Source organism: Pleurodeles waltl, chromosome 8 (assembly GCF_031143425.1).
Source record: "Pleurodeles waltl isolate 20211129_DDA chromosome 8, aPleWal1.hap1.20221129, whole genome shotgun sequence".
Classification (NCBI taxonomy): Eukaryota; Metazoa; Chordata; class Amphibia; order Caudata; family Salamandridae; genus Pleurodeles; species Pleurodeles waltl.
In genome coordinates, this window is record NC_090447.1 from 544,183,605 (window position 1) to 544,210,860 (window position 27,256).

The window sequence follows — 27,256 nt, forward strand, 5'->3', positions numbered from 1 at the left end:
GTGTATGTGCAGGAAGGTGTCCCTGCATTGTGGGGATGATTGTTTATGTGGAGGAAGGGACACCTACCTGCATATAAACAATCATTAAATAATGATGATTTGCTATTTCTAAATAACAAATCACAATTATTGATTGTTTATGTGCAGGATGGGACATCTACCTGCACATAAACAATCATCCCCACAATGCAGGCCCCCTTGTACTATGGTGCAAGGGTGCCTGCGTTGGCGCTAGGCAGCTAATTTTAGCACCAGCGCAGGGTGTGAGGACAGAAATGCATCATGTCTTGTAGGCACGGTGCATTTCTTCCCTTTCCTGATGGCGCAGGAGGACACTTGCTGTGGCACCCTGTGCCACAGGGCTGGTAAATAAGCCCCAGCGAATCAAAAATTAAATTTCCCATCTACAATATTTTGTTACAATTAGGTCTGAACTGACTTTTCATTAGCTTGAGAACTGTAGCTAGTTTTTAATAGCATACATGCAAGTAAATGAATATGCTCATATGTTTAATTTTGTGTGGTGTAGACCCTGGTAAAATAGTTTGTACGATCCGCAGATTGGGCTGTTTATGGAAGACTTAACTCAGTTTGTCCTATGGATTGACTATGATCGATCCCCTTTAATATTAATTGACGTGCTATGACTTGGTGATCTGGTTAATTAATTTCACCTTGAAGTTATTGAGAACTTTTATGTGTTATTGTCAGGAGTGGCTCCTCCATTAGGGCGGAGGAGTGTCACCCCACGCCAGCAGCGGCAGCTGCAAACCTTTTACTAAAAAATGATAAAAACTATGTTTATTATTGTTTTTTTGTGAAAGAGGCGGGCCACAGGTGTGACAAGCACTGAGGGGAGTGCACCCTCAGAGCACATATGTGTTTGGCTGGCCATCTCAGGCCGGCCAAACACATGCAGAGTAGGCTCTCTCCAGCCCAGGACCACAGTTGCCGGGCTGGAAAGAGCCTGTACAGGCTCCCAGTCTGCCTGGCAGCGCCCTGGCTTGGCACTCCCGGCCAATCCTGAACCTGCTCTCAGCAGCGTTAGGATTGGCTGCAGGGCAGGCTGGGAGCCTGTGCCCTCCTGCAGCGAGCAGAGGAGGGACGAGGGTCAGAGGAGCGGGGCGCGGCGGTGAGAAGGTAAGTTTTTTTTTTTAAAATTAATTTACTTTTATTTCCCTCCCCCTTTGCCCCCACATGGTGCCCCGCCCCTTCTGCACGCAGCGAGCTGCCACTGGTTATTGCTACTGATTTGTAAGTAACATTGGTATTCTATCTTAAAATGAACTTATTTTTTTCACTGGAGTATTTGACTTGTATTTTTGTCATAGATATTCAGATCTAAAAATGCACTTGTCTATAATGTTTCCAAAAATTCGTTTTTGATATTTTTCAATACAAAACCATATTTTAAGAAACGTTCGAACTGCATATAAAAGTTTCCAGCTGTTCATTTTGATGAGAATCTGGCTCTCTGATCTGATTTTATCATAAATGCAAAAGCAAGGACAAAGCACTGGGGTGTAAGCAAAGCTGGGCTTCTCTCACTGACCTAACTGGGGGATTTTTCCCAAACATTTTTTGCATTTAACCCAACATTTTCCTCAATTGTCGAAGAAATTGTTTGTGTTTTTTTACATAGATAGTCTGAACATTGTACATCCTTTAATATGTATTGCTGTAACCAGAAGTAAGGTTAGTAGACTGGGTTCTTTTTCAACAAAGGTGTTGGTCACCAGTTTTACAGTCAGTGTCTTTTTTTTTTTTTTAAACAGAGTCAGGGTGGCATGCATTCAGAAAAATATTTCTGCTGTTTATCCACAGCACACTTCCTCAGCAGTGTTTGTTTAACTTTGACTTGTGGTAAATGCTTCAGACTTTTAAAAGTAGGGCTTATAACCTTCACAAATTAACAGGAATGTACTACCACAAGCTGTCACAAGGTGGTGTTTTCTGTCTCGCTACCAATACTGTTACATAGGTGAATCACAAGGCCTACAAAGTCCTGCACAACGAAGGGCCAGCATAAATCAACAAACGCCTGTCCTTCCACCAACCAACCAGACACCTACGATCAGCTTCCCTCTCCCTTGCAGACACCCCAGAGATCTGTGAAGCCAACAGTGGAAGACAATCCATCTTGCACCTGGCAGTCAAGGCCTGGAACAACCTCCCCCTGCACCTCAGGACCGCATCACCAATCCAGCGATTCAGAAGAGAACTAACCACCTGGATGTTTTGAATGATTATTCCTCCACTGAGCAGCATACAGCTCCTACGTCTTGAGACCCTCATGGGTGATTTGCCACCCTCTATAAATGTTTGATTGATTAAGAACATGCATTTTCTAGGATGTGTTCTGTCTCGCTGCAATAATGTTTTTTTAAAGATACAGTACCATCTGATGTTACTAGATTGTATTTTGCAGCTTGGAATAATTACTGCAGTACAGTGATGTTAGATTTGTCACTAGACTGTTGATTACAAGGAAGCTAAAGAAAACTAATAATCAAAAGGTGATGCAGTGTTTGCTTTCTCACATATTACATTGCAACTAGGTTGTGCTGGGCTAACAGCAAGGACAAATAATGGTTTGCTTGATAAAGATACAGAAGTGAAAATCAAACATGAGACATAGGAGCATATTTATACTCTGTTTGAACCGAATTAGTGTCATTTCTTTTTACCATAATTCGGTGCAAAACTAACTCCATATTTATACTTTGGTGCTAGACCCCTCTAGCACCAAAATTAGGGAGTTAAAGTCATTTTTTGAAAGTGGAGACCTACCTTGCCTTAATGAGATGCAAGGTAGGCGTTCCCGTGCAAAAAATGACTTTATGGCCTTAACGCCATATTTAGGGCATATTTATACCCTGCAGCATATTTAGACTCTGTTTGCACCGAATTAGCGTCATTTTTTTTTTACTCTAATTCAGTGCAAATCTAACTCCATATTTATACTTTGGTGCTAGACCTATCTAGCACCAAGGCCCTGATTTATACTTTTTTTGCACCGCATTAACGTCATTTTTTGACGCAAAAGTGGCGCAAACTTACAAAATATTGCCCCTTATTTATACTTTTTGCTGCAAAACTGCACTAACTCAGTTTTGCACCAAAAAGTTTAGCACTGGCTTGCACCATTTCTGTGCACCAGCCGGGCACCATATTTATGGAATGGTGCAAGCCGGTGTAAAGGGTAGGCTAGAGTTTTAAAAAATTACTTTAGTCGGGTGGGGCTGGCAGTATAGAAGAAGAGGGTTTAGCACCAAAAAATGGCTTTAGGCAGGTTAGAGTAAAAAAAAATGACTAACCAGATTAGCGTCATTTTATGGTGCTAAACCTACCATGCCACATGACTCCTGCCTTAGAAAAGGCAGGAGTCATGCCCACCACCCCAATGGCCAGCACAGAGGACAGGGGTACTCTGGGCATGGCCATTGCACCCTGTGCCATGTATCGGGGTCCATTTCAGGGCCCCCTATGGCACTTTCAAAAATAAAATACACTTATCTGTACCTACCTGGGATGGGGTCCCCCTTCCTCGCAGTCCCTCTAGTGTGGGTGGGGGTGCCCCTGGGGCCTAGGGAGGGCACCTCTGGGCTTATTCCATGGTGTTCCACCATGGAAATAAGCCCACAGGTCCCCTAAAGCCTGCCCTGACACAGGTGTTAAAAAATGGGGCAAAGCAAGATTTGCCCCATTTTTTGACCCCTCCTCCCTCCCTTGCACCATTTTTGCATGGGAGTATAAATATGGCGTTAAGGCCATAGAGTCATTTTTTGCACGGGAACGCCTACCTTGCATCTCATTAAGGCAAGGTAGGTTTCCACTTCCAAAAAATGACTTTAACTCTATAAATTTGGTGCTAGAGGGGTCTAGCACCAAAGTATAAATATGGAGTTAGTTTTGCACTGAATTAGAGTTAAAAAAAAAAAGGATGCTAATTCAGTGCAAACAGAGTATAAATATGCCCCTTAGTGTCACAAAATGATGCTAATCAGGTCAGAATCATTTATTTTGACTCAAACCTACCTTACGTGATTTTTTTTTTTAAGCTAGCCTACCCTTTGCACCGGCTTGCAACATTCCATAAATATGGTGCCCAGCTGGTGCTAAAAAATGGTGCAAGCCGGTGCAAAACCTTTTGGTGCAAAACTGTGTTAGTGCAGTTTTGCACCAATAAGTGTAAATAAGGCCCAGAGTGTCAATGTAAAGACATGAGCTGGCATTTGCAGACCACACTTGTGTTGCTGAACAGATACAGTCCAGGGCGCCACTTTCCTGCAGGCTGACAGTTTGTACTTTCAGCCAACCTCGTTCAATTTCAATTTTACAGTAGTCAGGATGGGATACCATTAGAATAGTACTTCTGATACAACACAGCCCCGGCGCAAGGGATCTTGGAGGCCAGAACTGTTATAGGAGCCTACCACTTAGAACAAGGGGTGGCCACTGTCGCAATAATTGCTCTTGACCATGTTAAGACTAGAAATGGAGTACTGAACAAAGTGGTTAACTTAAGAAGAGCTGTGAAAGGAAGCCCCTCCCTTCTTCCTCTGACCATCGTGTTCCAAGATGGCACCTACCACAGTATGCGACTAGGATTAGATAAATGAAGAGCTCTCAAGTGGGTGTCACAGCTGTCTCAGGGACAATTCTAGCTTCTGGCCTTGGGGGAAGGAAGAGTCTCATCCTTCCAGCTAAGCTTCAAGAAGGAAGATAAAAAAGGGTACCAGTGGTGATGAGATACAGTATTATAGACATATATGTGGTTTCGTCCCTTCTCAGAATTTAATGCTGCTGAAGCAACATTTTAGTGAGTTCGCCTTGTAGGATTTATGGGGCACCAGCAATTTTTGACAGAGACTATGTCCCTGGTTGCTCATGTACGAAGCAGCACGCCAATGAATTGGGCCACAGAGAAGAATTATGCACACTTGAGCAGAAGAGTGTGACCTACAAATGATACACTAATTCAAGGACTGGTTGTAAAACAGAAATTATCCCCAAGACAATCTCCCAAAGGTCGCTAATTGTGAATCTGGAATTTGTTCAGTAAAAAAGTATTGTAAATAGAAGTAATGAACGTAAGTTCCCACCTCTTGCCCTGTGATGTGACTTCACTGGTGGGTCAAAGCCCCTATCCTACCATATAAAGACCTCAGTCAGGAATCATTTGTCAGTCGTCCTTAGCCAGGCCTAAATTTGCACTGAATGCCACTGATGAAACTCACTTCAAATGATGTGTGAGGCTTTTTTGCATTTGTTTCTTCTTTTATATCCTCTGGCACCTAAAACATGCCTTCAAAAGCTACAATATAAGTGGGTGCTCAAAAGACAATTGTGACTAATAAAATCAGACGTAATGGATGTTTGGTCAGTTTCAAAAGAAAACATATGGAGTACCTTAAAGAGGACCTAGTTAGAGGCCTTGAAGGGAGTGGTGACCTTGCTCCCTACCTTCAAACTCTGGGAAAAGATAATGATTATCTTGGCAAAAGGGTGAAGAGCTAAGAAATTAAAGTTGACCAAACTGGAATGACTGAAAGCACAATAACAGCTGACCTAGTAGTGCTATGGAATGCAGAAGTGGCCTGTCAGAAATCTGTAGGGTTTGAGAACCCCCTGTGAGAAATTGCCCATTTTGCAGGGTTATCCCCAAGCCTTTTGCCTCCGACCTCCTGTTTTTGCCTGTGTGCTGCATCTTGTGTTTGCCGGTTCTAGGACTCTGGGCACTTTTCCACTGCTGACTAGTGCTAAAGTGGAAGTGCTCACTGTCTAAATTGTATTGGGGATTGGTTTATCCATGATTGGCATATTTGATTTACTAGTAAGTCCCTAGTAGAGTGCATCATGTGTGCCCAGTGCCTATGAATCAAATACTTTTAGTGGGCCTGCAGCACTGATTGTGCTGACACCTAGAGTAGCCCTGTAAACATGTCTCAGACCTGCCACTGCAGTGCCTGAGTGGACAGTTTTCAACTGCTATTTCGACCTGGCAAGTGCACCCACTTGTCAGCTGTCAAAATAAGGATAAATGAACACCGCAGCAACATTCGTTGTGGACGTGCCACAACCAAACTTAGTATTCATTTTATGGACAAGAATCATACACCAGATGACATGTGGTGGGTTGTACTACAGACCTGTGCACATAAAGAGACTCGTCCACTCTTTGAACTTGAACAGTGCTGGGTATATAGACTCAACACTCACCGACAAGGGTTAAATGATGATATACCCTGGTTCACCCTTTCCCTTTAGGCAGTTTCTGGACCACAGTTAGTTGCTGAAATTAGAACCACCAGAGGTCCGATATCTTGAGTAATCAAACAACATTCTATGATTTCGTTGTATTACCTATTGACACAGTATTGACAGTGATCAATGTATTCTGGGTCAAAGATGACCTTGCCCTTCATTGTTCTTGGTTGGATTTACATTGGGTTATCTATATATTACAGTTAGGCCAATACTAGCTTAAAATGGCCGCCACGTTGTCCTTGGTGTAGTAACCCATTTCTGAAGTTCCTTTTTCATTTCTAGTTTTTTGCATCACATGGCTCGAACCTACCGCACATGTGGCTGTTGCTCAGCAACAAGAAACGCTTCAGCTCTGCGCGCGCTCTGCACATGTACTACTTATACCTCCGGTTGCTCGGCTCCGTTTATTTTCGGGAGTGCAGCCAAGGGGTAGGTGCGAAATCGGACACCGGTCTACACACAAGTAAGTGAGGTGGTCCTTCTGCAGTGGTCGTTTTTATGTGCCGCTGCTACTTTTTTGGACGGGTTCCTAAGTTTGGGTCCTGTGTTGTGGCTCGTTTTTCTTTGCCGACGCATCAATAAGATTTGTTATACGTAAATAATGGTACTGATTCCCCGGTACTCGGGTTCTTTGGGAAAGATTACGAATTACCCCTGTCTGGTAGTAGAAGACTGTCCAGGATATAAAGTACTTACTGGGCCCCCTTATTTCAGTAGATTACTAGACGCTTCAACTATATTTTTACATATACACGTACTTCAGTCTTATAACAGTGGGGCTTTGATTGCACTTTCTGAAATCTCCTGAAATGTGACCGTTTAGTATACGATACTTGTGTTGGAGTGTGGTCTTTCACTTGGTATGTACCATGTTTTATACATATCGCATTATGGCCATTTACTTACCTTGAGTGTATTACAATTACTATCAATACCAGTGACCCTTGAGTATGTTATTTTAGATTTTGAATGTTTTTTGACCTAATGAGTCAATTAATTTTTTGATACTCTATGTCCAAGATTGTTGTGTACATTCTCGTTGTCAATTCAAAGTATTTTATTAACTAATCGGTAACAGAAATATGTGTCTTTGTTATACTTCTATTTATTTCATGACCAGATCTGTTGTTAACCTGGCAACAGGCCTGCGTGATCCCATGAAGTTCGTCCTCTAGTTGGGATGGTAAGCCCTCCTGCATATATTACTAGCTTGGGTTGCTACCATCCACTTGAGCACTTTGTGTTGCACAGTTTGTCACTATTACATTATTGATTTGATCAAATTGGTCATTCTTTCAATATGACGATCGATTGCTGATAAAGAAGCTATGCAATTTTAACCTCTTCACTTCATGTCCTTAGGGTGACTGATAGGAACAGCAAGTCCGGGTTGAAGTGACCTTGAGTAAGTGACTGTAGACGTCTTGACTGTGAGTGTCAGTATGTAGGAGTCTATACCATTTGTTTTTTCTTATTGGAGAAGTCCAGTGATATGATAGGTCCTGAAGAAGCATCACAGGATCCTTATGGACCAAAAAAGACGCGAAACATGTCGACCGTATATTAAGGAACGTCTGTGAATGACCGACTTCCTTCCCATTCTATTGTTGTTACTAGTGAGTGTCTCCCTTGTTATATATTTTTTAATCTTGGCCATCACCCAAACATCAAAGAATAAATGAATAGTTAGTGAGGGTTCTGAGCCAATTTTATTCTCTACCTTTTTTGACTTTTCCTCCTTTCTTCTCGGACCCATATTTGGTTCTGCGGCATCATCTATAGTAAAAAGACCTCCAGCAAAGAGCCCCCCTTCGGTGGTGCCCGTCAGACATTGCAGCGCCGGTCTGACGAGGAGCCGTCCGATGATGAAGCATGACACCTAATATGGTGTGTGAGGACTCTTGCTCCTATTGATTAGTACTCCCCTGTTTTCTTTTCATTCGTCTTTTCTGGAACAGTGTATTGCATTATATTAATAGATTCTCAGGAGGGTATACACTGGACCCTTAATCCTCCGATCCCTTTTCTTTTGAAGTGCACCCACTTGCCAGATCCAAACCTCCCTTTAACTACATACAAGTGACCTCTCAAGTACACATAATGTAGCCCCGAGGGCAGGGTGGAGTGTATGTAAAAGGTAGGACATTTACTGGTATGTTTTACATGTCCTGATAGTGAAATACTGCTAAATTCATTTTTCACTATTGCAAGGATTCTCTCTCACACATAGAGAAACACGAGGGGCACCTTGAAATATCTTTTACGTTTAATTTCCCATTGGGAGGAGATAGGGATCTGGAGTTTGGGCTCTCTACGCTCACAATTTAAAAATACATACTTTTGTGAAGTTAGTTTTTGAACTTTAAGCTTGAAAATGCAACTTTTAGAATGTCAGTGTTATCTTGCTTAACCATTCTGTGCCTCTGCCTGACTATGGAATACATGTCTGAGTCAGGATGACAGTTAGGCTGTTTGTGAATTCACTCTAGACAGTCACACAAAGGAAGCTAAGATGTGCCCTGCATATCCTGATTGGTCTTCTTGGTTAGAGTGGTGGGGGGAGCTGACACTTGCACCTGAATAGGGCTGCGCTTGTCTTTATACAATACAGTCCCCAACCCCCTGGAGTCTGTCTGGGACCAGAGCAATAAAGGCAGGGTTTTGTGCACTACAAAGACTTTCCTTTACATTTTGCCTACTTCAAATGCAGAAATGAGCATAAGTATTGGACCCAATACTCCAGACTTTTAGAACACTTCTGGATCAAGAGGAAAACTTGGCTAAGGAGAAGAGCCTAAGATCTGTGAGCAGGAGTACTGCCCCTTTGCTGTGTGTGCTTTGCTGGGTTGGCCTGCAGTTGCTGCTTCTGCTTAGGAGAGGACAAAGACTGGACTTTACTGTGTATCCTGCTTGTGAAGTTTCTCCAAAAGCTTGGATTGAGCTTCCCTTCTGTTAAGAAGTCTAAGGGACATCAAAGACTTCACCTGCTAGCCCCTGGGTTCGCTTGCTGAGGACCCCGATCTGCCAATAGGTGCCCACTCCAGGTTTCTCGGCCGTTGGGATTGGGAGTGAAGTCCGGTAGAGAAACTAGAAGAACCAGGCACACTGTCTCCAGAACTGGCACTTCTGCCCGATTCCACGCCACTGCCTGCTCCTGAAGCCACGGTCCCCGCTGAAGTGTAATGACCGCAACCGACACTGCAGGCCTGCCACAACACCTCTGAAGTCCCTCAACATCCTGAGTCCTGAGTCACTGAGGTCCGGGACACCCAACTCCGCTGCGGTGCCTGTGGCCCCCTGGTGTGATCATGACACTGCAAAATCACCTGATTGCGTCTTGACCCGACTGACTCATCCACCCTTCTGGATCATAAGGAACTGCGCCTTGCCGCCTCTGTAAGGAACTGTCACCTCACCTCCCCTGCATAGCAGTAAGGAACCAACACCTTGCCTCCTGTGTAGCAGTCTGGAACTGACACCACACCGGCTCCAGCGAAACCTCACCTCCCCGACTCCGTGCCATGTCTGACTCTGCCTCCTTTCTAAGGTACTATACCTGGGGTCTGTGCGACTCCATGACTGGTACCACAGTCCCTTTCCTGTGGCCGCGGACTGTTAGAAACTATTCCGTCACGACACCGTCATACCACCAGTTGGAGCTATTGTGTTTCTAAGAGCTTTTATTGGGATTTAAACTTAAAAAATTCACATCTTTGCATGTGTATATTGGATTTCTTGTTTTCTTCTTGTTTTAGTTAGATAACTATTGGCTATTTTTCTAAACTGGTGTGGTGTCCATTTGTAGTCTTTTCACTGTGTTACTATGTGTGGGCAAGTCAAAAAGAGTACACAGTTCCTAAACAATAGAAATCAGAAAGGTAGGTACAGGTTTAATAACACTTTCATTCATTAGAAGCATGAGCCCTCACACATCCAATGGATGTCATGCTTCATCATAGGGCCTGCTCCTTGTCAGACCGGCGCTGCAATGTCTGACAGGCCCCACACTGGGGCACTTTGCCTGAGTTCTTAAAATAAAGTGTGTACCATAGTACGGGTTGGAATGGATTCAAACCTCCCCTCAGGAAAAAGGCAGAAGAGAGAAAACAAAGAATAAAATTGGCTCAAGGGCCTCCAAACAGTAAGCTTTAATTGATGAGGAAGGCCTTGGTCAATATTAAAAACACATAGGGAGTGGGCAGGGAATAAGGTCCCCCCCACTCTCCAAACAAAATAAAGCTAACAGAGACACTTTCCCTTTAGCTAATATCTACAGTCAACATGTTTCACACCCTCAATGTCCTTACAGATCGTTCGGCGGTTCGTCAGGACCAGCAATAACAAAATCTCCTCCGCTTCACTACATTCCCAAAATGGGTTAGTAAAGCAAAGAAACTGCTTAAATAAACACTACACTGTTAGTGGCCTAAATAGGGGAACCTGTGCAAAAAAAAATACAAAATATAATGTGAAACGCAATGAAAGTCATCCAGATTATTTAAAATACCCAACAGTGTTGTGGTATTCTGTGTGGTTTGTGTTGCCATGCGAAATCATTCCACCAATAGGCACAATGTTATACTCCTTACCCTCCCACCCTGTTAGTGGCCTAAATAGGGGAACCTGTGCAAAAAAAAATACAAAATATAATGTGAAACGCAATGAAAGTCATCCAGATTATTTAAAATACCCAACAGTGTTGTGGTATTCTGTGTGGTTTGTGTTGCCATGCGAAATCATTCCACCAATAGGCACAATGTTATACTCCTTACCCTCCCACCCCTAGGGAACAAGTTCCTTGGGATCAAGCGGACCTTGGGACTCGCATTGTGCTAAATAAATCATAAAGAAAGCAAAAAAGATAAAATGTTAAACAAAAGAAAGGTCTCTGTCCCAGTAAATACTGAAATTGTAAATTGTCCTAGTTCTTTAGAAAAATTAGACTGCATGTCTTCTTTCAGAATAAACCGCTGGCCTATCAAGAAGATTCTGGCTTGAGAAAGCCGTCCACTTTTGTCCCTCCCACCGCTGCAATGCCATGCAAATTACCCGCATTTGAAAAGGCGGTTCTATCAGATATAAAGAAGCTACATCCTAAAAAGACTTTTCAAAATATTTCCTCACAGGAGAAGGAAGCTCTCACCTCCATGGCTTGTGATCCTAATATAATTATCGAACCTGCTGTCAAAGGTGGAGCTATAGTTATTCTGGATACACAGTCATACCAACAAGAGTGTTTGCTCCTTTTAAGCGATGTGACCTATCACGCCCCTATCGCTCGCGATCCTACAGAAGACCTACAACTCAGGATACGATCCATGATCCACAAAGCATTATCTCACGCATGGTTAACAAGAAAGGAGGCCGAATTTTTAGATACTCCTAACCCCTGAATTCTGTACTTTTACTGCTTATCCAAGATCCACAAGAATGTCCAACCTCCCCCTGGATGGCCAATTATGTCCAGGATTGGCTCTGTTTTAGAACCATTATCCACTTTCTGTGATCATTTCCTGCAGCCCTTGGTGAAAGACTCCTACTTTTTTAAAAGACACTTCAGCAGTCCTTAACCTCATTGATCTGATCAATGCCACTGAGCAAGTCCATGTCTTGATAAGTTTGGACGTGGAGTCTCTATACACAAATATACCACAGGAATCTACCCTTCAGGTCATTGAGGATTTTCTGTCCAGTTAGATGTCAACATCTCTGACTCAGACTTCTTTCATTATGCAATGTGCTTTTCTAGCCTTGACTGAAAACTACTTTAAATTTCATGAGGTACAGGGGACTTCAATGGGAAGTACCTTTGCGCCAAGCCTAGCCTGCCTCTACATGTACCACTTCGAAGAATCATTCATACTCAATGATTCCAATCCGTATAAGGATAATATAAAACTATGGCGTCAATATATCAATGATATACTTATCATCTAACATGGCCCCACTGACTTGGTAGGCAATTTTACCACCTGGGTTAATAGACTTGATCCCTTCTTAAGGTTTACATCCACTGTGTCCACCACACAGCTTCCATTTTTGGATCTTTTAATTACCATCCGCCATGGGAAGCTGGCGGAAATGACTTGCCATAAACAAACTGATCAAAACAATTTACTCCTATACAATAGCCATCACCCTAAATCACTATGGAACAACTTACCTTATTGTCATTTCCTAAGACTTCATCGCAACTGCAGTACTGTCACCATTTTTGAGACGCAAGCAGACGATCTATCTTGTAAACTACATGACAGACATTATCCCCTGCAGGTAACCAACTCTGTCCGCAAACAGGATCGGATTAACCACAGAGAGGCACTTTTGACACCTGCACATGCACCCAATCATTCAGACCGTCATCTGACATGTGTTTCGACCTATAGCCCTCTGTCGAATACCATTAAGAAATTAATTAATAAAAGATGGTTGATTCTTGGCAGTGGCGGGATAGACATTCCAAAACCTTTAATTGCCTTTAAACAGACTGGCAATATCAAAGATATGGTGGTACATACCCGTCCTAGGGTGTTGACCCCTGAAATGAGACAAATTACCTTGTGGCAACTACCACAAGTGAAAGGACACGACCCCTGTGGGAATTGTAATGTATGTACTTTAACTTCACGCATTGAGGTCTTAGACTTACAGCCCTTTGGCCGGTGACACCTTTTAAAACACCCCAACAGTAACACCCGGGATTGCATTTATTTGATCAAGTGTGCCTGTCAGTTACGCTATGTAGGGATGACAATGCGACCAGTTGAGATTAGAATTAATGAACATCGCGTTAATATTAGATGTGGACGTACCACTACCAAATTAAGTACCCATTTTTGTGAGACCAACCATAGGCCAGATGATTTGTGGTGGGTAGTACTGGAGTGATCTAATCATCTCAACAGTCCTCATGGTCTCTTTGAAAAGGAGCAACGTTGGGTGTACAGACAGACTGGAGACGTATATTCATGGGTTAAATGAGGAAATCCCGTGGACGTCATTCTCTTAGGACTGAAAATGAGTACATTGACTTGTTTCCCTCTTCTTTTTGACAGACAGAAGACTTCTCTTTGACTTGTTTCTTCATGATGTCAGACATGAACTTCCATCTATTTTTTAGGTATTGATGTGGATCATACCTTACTTACAGGGCCCTTTACCCATTTTGAGGTGAGGGTCCCTCCCACTGGTTTGTCAAGAATGACTTTTAGAACACTGATCGGAGTTATCTCTCCTTGAGCAATGATCGGCTATTTGATCTGTTTACCCTAGTGTGGTTGTGAACTACAAGTCCTTTATTTCTTACAGATTGGTCCTCATTGTCCCGAGGGATCTTGACTTTGACTGTACTGGACTTTTAATTTTAATGGTAATTACCTTTTCTAGTTGGGGGGTCCACTCGCTGTCTCCACAAAATATCTCTGACTACCGATCAGAGTTTTTTCACCTTGAGTAGCAATCGGAGACCAGAAATGTTAGCCTGGGTATGGATATTAGCTACGAGTCCTTTGTTTATTTTGAGATTTGGGAGATAATGATGTTATACTCCCACCCCCTGTCTCAAGTGCTAATACCACGCTTTGACTGGTCCTCGCCGCCACGTGGACTTTTACCTGGCGTGCTGCTCTCCTGGGTTCCATTTCCGGGACAGTGACTGCCAGGTAGGTCTCCGGCTCAGAACAGTGTGGATTATGTAAGTGTTTTCTCCCCCCCATGGCCATCATACTTATCGGGACCAGTTTTATGTTGACGGGTTATTTCGTACAGAAATGTGTACGTCCTGGTTTTTGCGAAGGATTGACTTGTTGATATAGAGGGAAAGGAGCTGTTTTAGCAATGTAGACGACGATACTGGCAGCCGTAAGAATTTGCACCTTTCGGCCCGGGCGTCTGTCAACCTTGACTTCGCATTGCTCCGTGTTCTATTAATATACAATTATCTTGGAGATACAGAATATACTGGTACTGTCTCGCTGTATCTTGTTTGTACTAATTAGTATGATTAGGACATTTAAAAACTGATCTTTTCTCTATCTTATTTTTGAAATAAAACAGATCTCCTTTAGTTATGTTATATTACAATATTGGAGAATGTTTTTGTACTCTCGGCAGCAAACTATAATTTCAGTATTCACTGGGACAGAGACCTTTCTTTTGTATAACATTTTATCTTTTTTGCTTTCTTTATGATTTATTTAGAGAGATGCGAGTCCCAAGGTCCGCTTGATCCCAAGGAACTCGTTACCTAGGAGGGGGGAGTGTGGAGTATAACATTGTGCAGCGGAGGAGATTTTGTTATTGCTGGTCTTGACGAACCGCCAAACGATCTGTGAGGGCATTGAGGGTGTGAAACATGTTGACCATCGATGTTAGCTAAAGGGAAAGTGTCTTGGATGTGCGAGGGCTCATGCTTCTAATTAATAGAAGTGTTGTTATTAAACCTGTGCCTATCTTTCTGATTTCTATTGTTTAGGAACTGTGTACTGTTTTTGACCTGTTCAATATTGAGGGAGGCTGTACACTGGACCTCGGTTAATCTCCCTGTCCCCCTCTTTTTGTTTTACTATGTGTGGGAACAAATACCTAACACATTGCCTCTAAGATAAGGCTGACTGCTCATGCCAAGCTACCAAGGGGGGGAGCAAGGGTTATCTTTGGAGTGTGATTCCCTTGCCCTGACTAGAGTGAGGGTCCCTACTTGGACAAGGTGCAAACTGACTGCCAACTAGAGACCCCATTTCTAACATTGGTGATCAGAGGATAGGACTTGTGCTTGTACCTGACATACAGTGATTGGTTTACACTACTGCATAGTGCAGAACATTACGCAACCATGTACTGCTTTTTGATCTTTCCGTTTTTGACAACCCTTGGAGTTATCCACAAATCATGTCTCTGACTTGTGTACCAGCAAGTGAAGTTGCAGAGCTTGTGTATGAGATTGAGAAGTTGAAATCCTAAATGGTGCATTGATGGAAACAGTTCTAAAAGGATCTTAATGGGCTGTGAAGAATTAATCTAGAAACGAAGGAGCTCCAAAATGCACTAAGGGCCTAGTGGGCAGCAAGAAAATCTGGGGAGAATGAGAATGAGGATGTGGAGCTACAGAACCAACATGGGGACTTTGGAGCTCTGGATCTGCCTGTAGGTAAAGTATCCTGTCGTAGTTGGACTCTTGCGACAAGGCGAGACTGCTGGTTTAGGGATATAACACTTTTGTTTGGAGGCGATTAGGCCATTTTTCGAACAAGTCACAACAGTCAGCCCAACCCTCCCAGCTCACAAGCAATACCTCACCAAAATCCCAAACAGTATAAGTTGATTTCTGGCAGCCTTTACGCATGGACTCAAGAGTGCGAAATCTTAGGGGAGTCGTGGTGAAACAAGAGGACCATTTTCTCACATGAGCAATAAGTCGCAGTCACACACAGGCAATAAAGGAGATGGAGTAAAGATTAATAGGTTTATTAACAAGACTGCAATCTACTGTAAAATGCATGGGCTGCAATGATTAAGATAATGAACAAAGCAAGAAGCAGAATTGTAACAATGACAGTCATGAATACAAAGTCCCCCCACGATCTTTCAATAACATGAAATGTAAAAGATCCATAAAACGCTATCATGGAGAATCTAATCTCTTACATAACAAGAGTTAGGTGTGTTAAACCCAATCTGCCAGTACCATGACCATGAGAAGCACCCCAGCCCTTGTTACTTTGGAATAAGGTCTCTAGATCAGGCTCCATGGTGACATGAAGGCTGGGGCTACATCAAAGCAATGTGCAGCATAGATGGCGTCGATAGCATATGGTAGGAATCCCTCTGATAACCTTGCTTGTGTGAGATGTATTTATGCAGATCTTGTAGGACCCCTGACGCAGGTGTGTTCCCAAACGATAACTAAGGAGGCATGCTTGGGGTGGCAATTATATAAACAATTCCCTCCAAAAGTACATTATGTTCCTGTCACACATAAGTGGGAAAGGGACATGATGTGAATACCTACATATCTCACTTAACTTTGATGGTGATAGTGATGCCTTTACAGAGTGGCACTGATAACGTAAAATCAAAACATTCCACTAACTATAAACCTAGCAGCCATTTTGAAAGAAATTATTAAATAGGCTAAGACAGAGCAAGCTAAGTAGGTTGAAATCACAAGGTGACGGGGGCACAGGCCTGCAAGCAAGAAGGCTAATGTAAACACCTGATTCCCATTAAAACTAAATATGATTCACTACACCCTCCCCATTGCCAGAACATGGTTGACGTCAAAGTGATGAAATCAGTGAAGGTGTATGAGTTTAAGCTAAAATGCTCTGAGCTAAAAACAAGTTAAACTCTCATTAAAAACTAGGTAACACCGATAAAAACATACAAGGAGATAAAAATGTCGACCATGACAAGCACAGCAGACCAAAGCCAATCTGGCATAATACTTTTCAAACTTTGGAATAAAGCCAATGGTCAAGAAGAATGTCTCCGAAGTCATCAAAAGGGAGTGCATCCAGGAATGACTCCACATCTTCAGATGTCAGATCGATGACACGATTGGCAAACGGGTCCATGGAGCAGAAGTGTGCAGCAACCTCAAATGCAGGATCATCCGGGAAGGCAGTACCGTCTAAAGTGCCTGAAGGAGCAAGATAGATGACAAGGGGTGGTTTTTAGGTGGCCTCACGAATCAGCCTGAGCCTCATGGGGCACAACTATAATTGAACTCTCATTGGGAACACTAGCAGTTCTCAGTCCACAGGAGGCACCAGTGGAACAGCAAGGCACACTGAAGAGTGACATTCAAAGAGTAACCAGGTGCAATGGAGGACCTGTTGCATGCACCATAGGATTGGCTGGAATGACAGTGACCTATCATGCTCCAATTCTTCCAGCAATGGAGCACCAAAGAACTGCACCATGCGATCATAGCAGCGCTGACCTGGTGGTAGTATCTTCATCACTCTGCTTAGCTGAGAAGGCACAACCATGGTGTATCAGGAACTGCAGCAGCAGTATCTCGCCAATCAATGCCAAAGTCACTGGGAAGCTGCCAGACACACTTGAAAAGAGTGAATGGATTGCCGATCGAATGACTCCGAATACAGTCTAGAAGATGGAAACAAATCCAGACCCAACAGCCTTAAAGAAGTGTACAATCCCCATAGTGCTCGAGGTGTTAGATATTCTGGAAAACAGCTCTCCAAAGTGCTTGGGGAAGTTGGTATTAAATAGGGATTGTATCTCAGCTGATGATCTTGCTATCTGGAGAGCATGTCTCTCTAGCCGATGTTAACGCATCTTCTTTCTGGAACAGTAGCACCTTTATTCTGCTCAGCTTGTCATAATTTACATTAGTAGTATCAATGTGAGGCCTCATTTCTGCTAGTCATCTCTTGTTTGTGTGGGGGGGTTGGGTATAGAACATGTCCACAACAAGTTACAATCTTAGAGACTGAAATTGCATAGGTAAATCCAGGTCTCATACCACAACTGCTCTGTTCGTTCAGGACCACTTAACTTCCATTCTAAAGTATATGAAATGCTGAACAAATGAAAGGGATGGGTGTACCAATCAGAAAACAGGTCAAGTTTGTGACCCCCGCATTGCAAAGATCATGAAGGGACACCTGTTTGCAAATCATAGAATGACTAACATTAGTTTCACATTCGCTTCCACTGAGAAAGACCTCTGCTTAGCCTTTCAAACAAGGGCAACTCCCACTCTTCTTTAACAAAGAAGTCTCCTAGCTGCTTGTATCTGCCAACAGCAAGATGATTCAAGCGTTTCGTGAAATTAAAAGTGGAAATGGGCAGATTTATAATGCCATGTACGAGTCATACTGTTGATGGACCTTCTGCAGCTGTGAAAGGCAGGTTTGCTAACCTTTCTATATGAAGCATGGTGAAACTTGCTTCTCTTTTAACCATTATCTGTTGTTCCTTGGATAAATTAAAAGCAGCAAACAGGTCACTACTGTTAATCTATTTCCATGGAACGTGGCCATTCTTCAGAATTTATAATGTCCAGCCTAAGTTCATAATGGCACGCAGCCTAGTCTGTCCATGGTGTAGAAGGAATGTGTCATTCTGAATGATGTCAATCACAGATGGCACTATGTTACTAAGGGTATATATTCTGTTGGACAGAGTATTCATGCCATTATTGATAACAGCTAATGCCTTTTCCATATTTTCTTTATCTACCCGCCTCAAATGTGCAGCTGCTTCTATCTGCGAAAGCTTCCAGATTTCATTGCATATGCAATCCAAGAATCTCTTAGAATGAGGCTTTCTGGGACCTAACAAGGAATTTTGCAAGTCCATTGTCTATGAAAGGAGATAAAGATGGTCTTTTACTGCTGCTAAGGTGTTAGTCTGTAACCATTATTGGCACAGTTTACCCACACTGTATGTGGTAACTATATCAGTGTGTTGACCCGAGACAAAGAGCTGAGCCAGCCGGCTAATCTTGAAATCTCTTGAGGGATTCACAAAACGCGCCTGACACCCATTTGTGTCTACTGGCTCGATAGCCACCCGCCGGGACTGGAATGTGACAAATTATAGGTACAATCCTGAACCTTAGCATTTAGTTCCTCCTTGGTGACATTGAGTAATAATTGCCAATTGTTGAATTTGGCTGGTGTGCAGATACTGGGCACATTAATTTCTTTTATTTTTGATAACCATGGGCAGGATGTCTGTTGAATTGTATCATTTAAAAATATCATATGAACAGGAATAAAGCATGCTCTAAATAAGGCTTCCTTACCCTGAATTTGCCAATCCTGTGTTCCCCATACACTCTTTACATTGATAGTGCTCTTTCAGTATTCCTATCCTTCAACCGCAAATCAGGAAACAAAAAATCTGAATAAATCAATGTAGTGTTTGTTAGCAAAATCTTCCTAATTTTAGAAGATAGTAACTTTAAGTTGTATGACTCTGCATTTTTAATGTCATGGCCAGACAAATATGCACATTTATCTGAATAATGCTTTGGGCTCCCCACAGGTGGAGTTGAACAGTGTTCCCACTGTGTGTAATTAACTACTGTTCTGAGTCTCATTGCAGGCAGTAATGTCCCCAACTATTATAACTGAACATTTCCCCATAATTCTTTGTGTAAGTGTACACATCATCACTTTCAAATACAGTGTAATCTTTCAGTTCAGCGAGCACTGAATCAACTGTTTGAACATCCCAGTCATCAGAAACAACACCAGGTGTAATTACATCAGTCATTGAAATTTTGAAGACATATGGAATTTTATAACCTCAGTAGGCCTGTATATATCAAAGGGAACTTTAACCCAAACAATCCTATCTAGAATTGGTATTGCTGAAATGTTCACATGGTACAAGTCTCTTTGGACCTTAGGTGAGGAAAGATATTGAGTTAAAACTTCACTTACTGGCTCGACAGAAGAGCATTCAGGAAGATAATGACCATTTATCAAGAGAAAGAAAACAGTCACAAAACCAATCCATAACAGAAAGGCAAGCAGTGTTAGAAATATCCACAGATAATTCCATGGATAAATCAAATAGTTATTTTTAAGCCATATGTACAGCATTTGTGTCTTTGAAATAGTTTTAGTTGCAGGTGCGGATGAAGTTGAAGAAAAGTCATCAAGGTCGATGAGATAATCAGAAGCAGGCTCTGCAAACACAGGAGCCAGTGCATTACTGGTGGATGAAACCACTTTGTGTGGAAGTTCATAATAGACAATGTTGTTTGTGCTGAGTTGGAGTAGAGAACAGCCACATCTTGAACAGTTGTTGTCAGTGAAGTAGAAACACAAATCAGCAGAAGCTCATTCTCCGCCCTCCCCATGCTTGAGGAGGCATTTGTAGCATTGTTGTACATGCTGGTGTAGTCAGAAGAGTTGTTGTTTCTTCCTTGAAGAGGTAGGTCCTGTTGGGTAGTGAGAAGGGACTAGGAACTACCCAAGAGACCTCTGGGTCTACTGTGCAGGTCGGCCACATGGTGCAATTTGATGTTGTTGATGGAGACAAATCTGTTGCCTTTGAAACCTGGCAGCAGTGGTAAGATGATAGTTCTGGTGCCTTGTATTCCCAGGACTGGGACTGGTGCTCTGTAGGATGGGCCTAATTCCTTCTTCACAGCAATCTTCTCACAAACCAGATCCCCCAATCCAGCCTGTAGAAGTTGGTGAGGAGTAATGGAATTCAACACCCATCGTCCTCATGGTGTCCCTGAATGCGTTAGAGGCTAAAGCAGGGCCCTGGTCCAAATGGAATGCTGCAACTGCATATGTACAGATAAAGATCAGCAAGTCTTTTATAACAGTTTGAGCATGAGCCAACCGCTGTGGCCATACCATAGGAATCTAGAACAAGAATCTACAGCGACTACAATATATTTGTATGCACCATCAGGTTTTAAGGGACCACAATGATCCAAGCACACATATTGTAGTGGCCTATTGGCATTTGAGCCCTTAATCTGCTGGCAAATGTTGGAGCAAAGGAAATATTGCCTGGTCTGTTGGTATAGAACTGGCCACCAGAAGCATTTCTATAAGAGTGATATTGTGGCCGCAACAACAGCATGTGCAGAGGCAACACCCTCATGTGTTACTTTGATTAGCTCTAATCTTTGGTCTTGGTTGGGGATCACGTGATCTTCAACCCAAGGAATTGCTGCAAAAGCAATCTTTTGTGCTCTGATATGGTAAGAATATTTAGTATGGTATGCTTTGGGAGAGGCTTGCCTTCAGCCGAGGCTTTCGCGGCAGCCAGAATTTCATGACCAATCTTGTGTAAGAAAGAGTCACTGCAGCAACAGAAGCTATTGTATTGTACTGTAATAGTATTTATATAGCGCTTACTACCCCTGATGGGGTGTTGAAGCGCTTTTTGGCGGATAGCACGCTACTCCAGAAACCAATAGGAATTAGAGGTGGATTAGCAGAGCCAAATATGAGTACAGTTTTAGTACTAATATGAGTTAATTTGAGCAGAGGATATGTGAGTTTGTTAGTTGGATTGACTAGAGTAATGGAGGGATAGGGGAGTAAAGAATCCAGAAGTATTAATTGGGAGTTTATAGTAATAGTATGAAGCTTTGGATGAGTAAAGGAGAGATGGAGGAGGGAAGTCTGTGAAAAGGATTAGGGAGATCATAGGAGTAGGAGAGGTTTTGGATGAGTCAAATGTGAGATAAATGGGGGAGAATTTAGTAGGGCTGTTTGGGAGATCATGGTAGTAAACTGAGGTTTGGGTGAGCTAGATGTGGAAGAGGAGGAAAGAGCTTAGGCAGGGTTATTTTGGAGATGAAAGTAATAGAATGGGTTTGGGATGAGTCAGAGTGGGGATGGAGGATAGATTGATATAGACATGACATATAGTGATAGGTAGACAAAGTAAAGCTTACAAGAGAGTACATTTATTTTATTTAAAGTGTTATTTATATATATATACATTTTTTAAATCATTTTTACTTTTGTTTAATTTATTTATTATTATTTTATTTACTTATTTATAATTTGAATTTTACTCAGATTGTATTTTATTTAATTTTTCTCTAGTACAGTAGGAGTAGAGTAATAAATAGATATGTAAATACATAGTAAGGAAATATATGTTTAAGGAATATAATATTGGGTATACAAATATAAGAAAAGTAGTATTGTATAAATACTCACTTTCAAGATTTGTAATATTTGAAGTTAATGAGTGTACTTTTCTAACATTTATTTCTTTCCTCAATTTTTGAGTAGTGAAATGCTTATGATAATAAAACATTTGATTAGTGTGATATAAAAACGAGAGCAGGGATTCATAAGTATCTCATATAACAACTTATCTAGGAGCTATGCAATGACCTATGAATACGCTAAGCATAGAATGACATATTGGTATATATACACACACACATATATATATATATATGTATATATATATATATATACACACACACACACACACACATACACATACATATTTAATCGTGAGTAAATATACATTTGTTAAACATGTTTAAAGAGTAGGTGTGTAATTTATTGTTATGACATAGTAGTGATACATATTTCCTAAAGAACTATATGTATCTAGAATATACACAATCAGATACAAATATTTATCAACACAAGCATATGCAGTCCATTGCTGTTTGAATATGGTGGTTATGAAGGAAAGAGCCAACTCTTGAGTAGTCTTCTGAAGACAAGACAGTTCTCTGTGGATCCTTTATTTGAGAGTAATGAATTTCATAGTTTGGCTGCTTGAACGGAGAAGGATGTACCACTTATAGTCTTTTTCTTGTATGGTGGTGTTATAAGGTGGGGGGCCAATCTTGAGCGGAAGTTTCTTTGTTGAATGTATTTGGTTATTTTGTTTCTGACAAAAAGCGGTTCTGTTCCTTGAATAGCTTTCTGGGTGATACAAAGCAGCTTGAAGGTGGATCTTCTGGCAATGGGTAACCAGTGTAGTGTTCTCAAGGCAGGGGTGATGTGGGCTTATGGTATTATATGTAATAGTAGCCTGGCAGCGGAGTTCTGAATACTTGTAGTTTTTTCATAATAGAGGTGATCCATGGTAGAGGCCATTGGCATAATCCAGTTTGGATAGTACAAGCAAGATAATAGCCTGCACCTTGTGTGGAAATCCGAGGTGGGAGAAGAAGCGTCCCAAAGTCTTCAAGGTGATGAAGCTTGTTTGTGGTAATTTTGTCCACTTGGGCATTCATTGTTAGCTTGGAGTCTGTGGTAATTTCAAAGTTTATAACTTCCTCTGATAATTGAGGAGGTGGTCTGAGATCGTCAGGCCAGGCGCACAGTAGGTCATAATCTTTCCATTCACCCCATATGAGTATTTCCATTTTGGAGGCATTTAGGTTGAGGTGGCTCCAAGTCATCCACTGATCAACGGCTCTGAGGCATCTGAAGATTTGTGAGCTTTCAATTTTTTCGGGTCATTCCAATTTAAGTAGTATTTGTGTGTCATCTGCATAGTTATAGCATGTGAGTTGAAAATCATTGATCAGTTCTGGTAATGATGATATGTAGATTTTGAAAAGCAAAGGTCAGATGATTGAACCTTGTGGGACCTCTGCTTTTGTGAGGCACAGTTTGGATGAAAAGGGGGGGAGAGAATAGATAATAGTTCTGTTTTGAAGGTAGGATGTAATCCAGTTGAAAGCAGTCCCTTCTATGCCGCCTTCGTGGAGTCTTTGAATTGGGGTGTCATGGTCAACCGTATCAAAGGCAGTCGAGAGGTCCAAGAGAAGTAGTGCAGCAACTCCATTGCGGTCAACTGTGTTTTTAAGATCATCCCCGATTGCTATGAGTGCCGATTCAATGCCTCTTCCTGGGCAGAATCCTGTTTGGTAGTCTGAAAGTATGGAATTGTCTTCAATGAATTGTGACATCTGGGCAAATGCTGCTCTTTCTATCAGTTTGCCCATGAAAGGTCCATTTGTGATTGGTCTATAGTTGTTGGGGTCCTGTGGCCTAGGTTTGTTTTCTTTAATAATGGACGTATGTATGCATTTTTCAGGTCTTCAGGAAAGGTTCCTGTAGTCAGAGTTATTGATGATTCTTCTTACAGGTGTGGAAGCAGAAGTAGATTAAAGAATGTTCTTGAAGATGTGTGGTGGACAAGGGTCAGAAGGGCAACCGGAAGGCCTGCTTGCTTAGACCAAATCCATAAATTCACCTTGTGATATTTGTTTGAAGGAGTATAGAGGCTGGGTTGGTTTATTCTTAGAGGGGATTTTAGGAAAGAGGTTGGTGCTGATGGTTTTCTTCTGTTTTAAATATGAGTCCAATGTGTCTGCCTTAGTTGTGTAATGAGTTACCAATTTGTTTGTGAAATCTTGAGTACTGGGATGACTTCCTTCCATGCATGTAGGTTTTCAAAATTCATTGAGAATTTTGTAAAATTCTTTGGTTCCAGATTTAGCATTTTGGATTCTGTCGGAGTAGTACCTTTTAAAAAAAAAAAATTCGCTTTTTGATTGATGATTTGTATATTCTATTAAGTTTGTGTAGCTGCAGTTTGTCTTGACTGTTGTTTGTTTTGAGCCAGGTCCGCTGCAACCTTCTGATTTGTTGCTTTATCTTTTTAAGTTCTGTGTTTTTCCAAGGTGTTGTTTTTCTTTTGTCCTGTTTAGTTTTTCTGGGTGGTATTAGGATATCAAAAGTTTCCTGTAGCCACTCAAAGTTTTGGAACAGATTTAATTGGATCTGTGTTGGTTGTTAGTTGTGTTTTTAAGTCATCAAACAGGAGTCTGCTCTATGGTCAATAGGTACATGTATGTAAGTAGTTGTGGGATATGTTGATTTGTGGTGTTTTATGTTGGAAAGTTATCAAATGGTGGTCTGACCATGTGATTGGTGTGATGCTATAAACGGTAACTAGTTCAGGCTTAGCAAAAATGATATCTAGGTTGTGTCCAGCGATGTGTGTGGGATTGTGTACAATCTGATGTAGGTTCAATGCAACTAGGCCAGTGTTGATAGCTTTTGGATGGGGCATATTGGGTTTGTCAAACCAAATAGTTAGGTCCCTAAGAATGCATAGGTTTGAGTATACTGTGTTAAGGTTTGAGACTATCTAAAAAAGCGTCTGGGAATGTTGAGTTGCTAGGTGTAGCTCTATAAGAGGAGAAAGTTACAGAAAGAAGTTGGAGTAGGGTGGCATCTGGTGAGGAGGGCTCCACAACCCTGTATGGAAATGTCTGTTTTACTGAGATTTATTTCTTGTTTGAATATAATAGCTAGTCCACCTCCTCTCTTGATTATGCCGTTTTGTGTAATGGTTTGATCCCTGGAGGAACAGCTCCATACAACACTGGGGCCATGTCATCTCCCAACCATGATTCTGTTATAAATAGTAAGTCAGGTTGTGTGTCCGTAAGTAGGTCGTAGATGGGGTGCTTGTTTTTGGAGAGTGATCGAGCATTTATGAGCTGGCAGTTTAAAAAAAGTGTGTTAGTGGTGGTGTTGTTTTGTTTAGGAGAAGGGTGAGCAGTATATTTTGGGCTCGTAGCAGGTGTGATGTTAGTTGTGATAACTGTGTGAAGGCCACAATAGTCCTGTTTTTCAATATAGTGCTCCTCTTCCAGCAGGCTTAAGAGCCATTTTTTTGGGTCTGTGTGTGTCGGTGGTGGACCTGGTGACAGAGAGACATGAAAATGAAGAGGGTACTTTTTTTTGTAGTGTAGCCTTTTTATGTAATATACAAGGGGATGCAAAGTTGTTAAGAGTGGCATGTTTATTTTGTTTGTGTTTGTTTATTGTAGAAGGAGTATGGGTTAGGGGTGGTGGAGGAGCATGTGGATCATAATGTAAGACTCTAAATTGTGCAATGAATGAGAGGCGGGTAAATGAATAGCGCCGTGTTGGGGTGCTTGTGGTAGATATTTGTGAAGAGTGAGAATGAAGGGATAAAGATTGGTCAGTAATTGTATTCCTTGTGTAGTCATGAGGGTGGGAGTGGGTATGACAGAAAGTATGATGAAAGTTTGTGTTATTTGATGTGCTGATGTGTGCGGTCTGAATTGATTTTGTGTAATAGTGGGAGGGGATATTGATGTAGTGGTTTTCTGTGAAGAATTTGTTTGTGAGTTAGTGCTGGTGAGTATTATAGGAGTGTTAATGTGTTTTGGAGATGAGTGTATGATGTGTGTAAGAGGGTATGGATGTGTATCAGGGGAGTTTGTATTAGTTGTAATGACTGGGAGAGGTAATATGTGGAGTGGAGTGTGAGGATTGTATGGTTGTGTGTAATTGGTCAAGAGAGGGGAAGGGTGTTTGTAGATGGTGTGTTGGAAGGCTGTGTTTAGGTATTGTCATGATAAAAGGGGGTCTGGCAGATGCAAATATAGGATAGTGCTGTTGGTCTGTATGAACAGGGAGTGTGTAGCTGGATGGCTGGGAGTAATGTGTAATGTGGTTTTGTGTTGTGTGGGCGATGGCAGGTTGTGTTAGTGGGAATAAACAGAGTTGTGTTTGCTGTGAGAATGAAGGTGTTTTACTGTTGTAGTTGTGCTGCATATGTGTATAGATGTGATATATGGGGTTTTGTGTTGGTTGAGGAGACATTGCAATCTGTTTGAGGTCAGTTTGTAATGCAGGAGTTGGATGTCTTTGCTTATAATGTGCTTGCATGTTAATAGATGTATAGAGAGTAAATTCATTTCTGTTAAATGGAACATTGGGCAGCATTTCTGGGCCTAGGCCCTACCAGTTATGGACAGGCCCAAACAGGCAGCTGCCCTTGTCCTCTCCACCCTTACCCCCCGACGCCTGGACTGAGACGCCCTGAGCCCTAGGGTTAAGTAGCCCTACTGGCCAATAGAAACCTAGTCCTAACCAATCAGATTTGTAAACCTAAATCTCAAAACCAATGGGAGACCCAACCCTATTCACCAATCATACCCCTAATCCTGACAACTAATCAAAACCCCAACCCTAAAACCAGGAACCAAAAGGAATCTGAACCCTAGTGCCAATCACAACCCCACCCCTAAAAACCAGGAGCCAGTAGCAATGTCAACCCTAGTACCTAAGCCAATAGAAAGACCAACCCCAACAACCTATCATAACACCATGTGAAACAACCAATAGAAACCCATATAAGGGCCAAGTTAACTGAAGCCCCAGCCTCTGTGGGAAGGGAGGAGGGAGCTGCTGCTCTATTCAGAATCTCCTTGGATACAGACAGGCTGAATCCACACTTCCAAGCTTTCAGAGTCTACTTTCCAGGTAAGGGAGAGATTGTAAAAAAAAAACAAAAAAAACACTGAAATACTGCTTGTTGTGCACTCAGAAATTTGGCTTTTTCAAGGCAAAAACAGGTGATGCAGCCAGTTTCTAAACACAATTTAAATCACAGAAACAGATTAAGCAGTCTCCTAAACACACTCTGATTAGACACTGAGGTGTATGTAGCATTTTTACTTAAAAAAAGAAGGGGGGGCTTTATGCAGTCTTTTACCACAGCTACTGTGGAT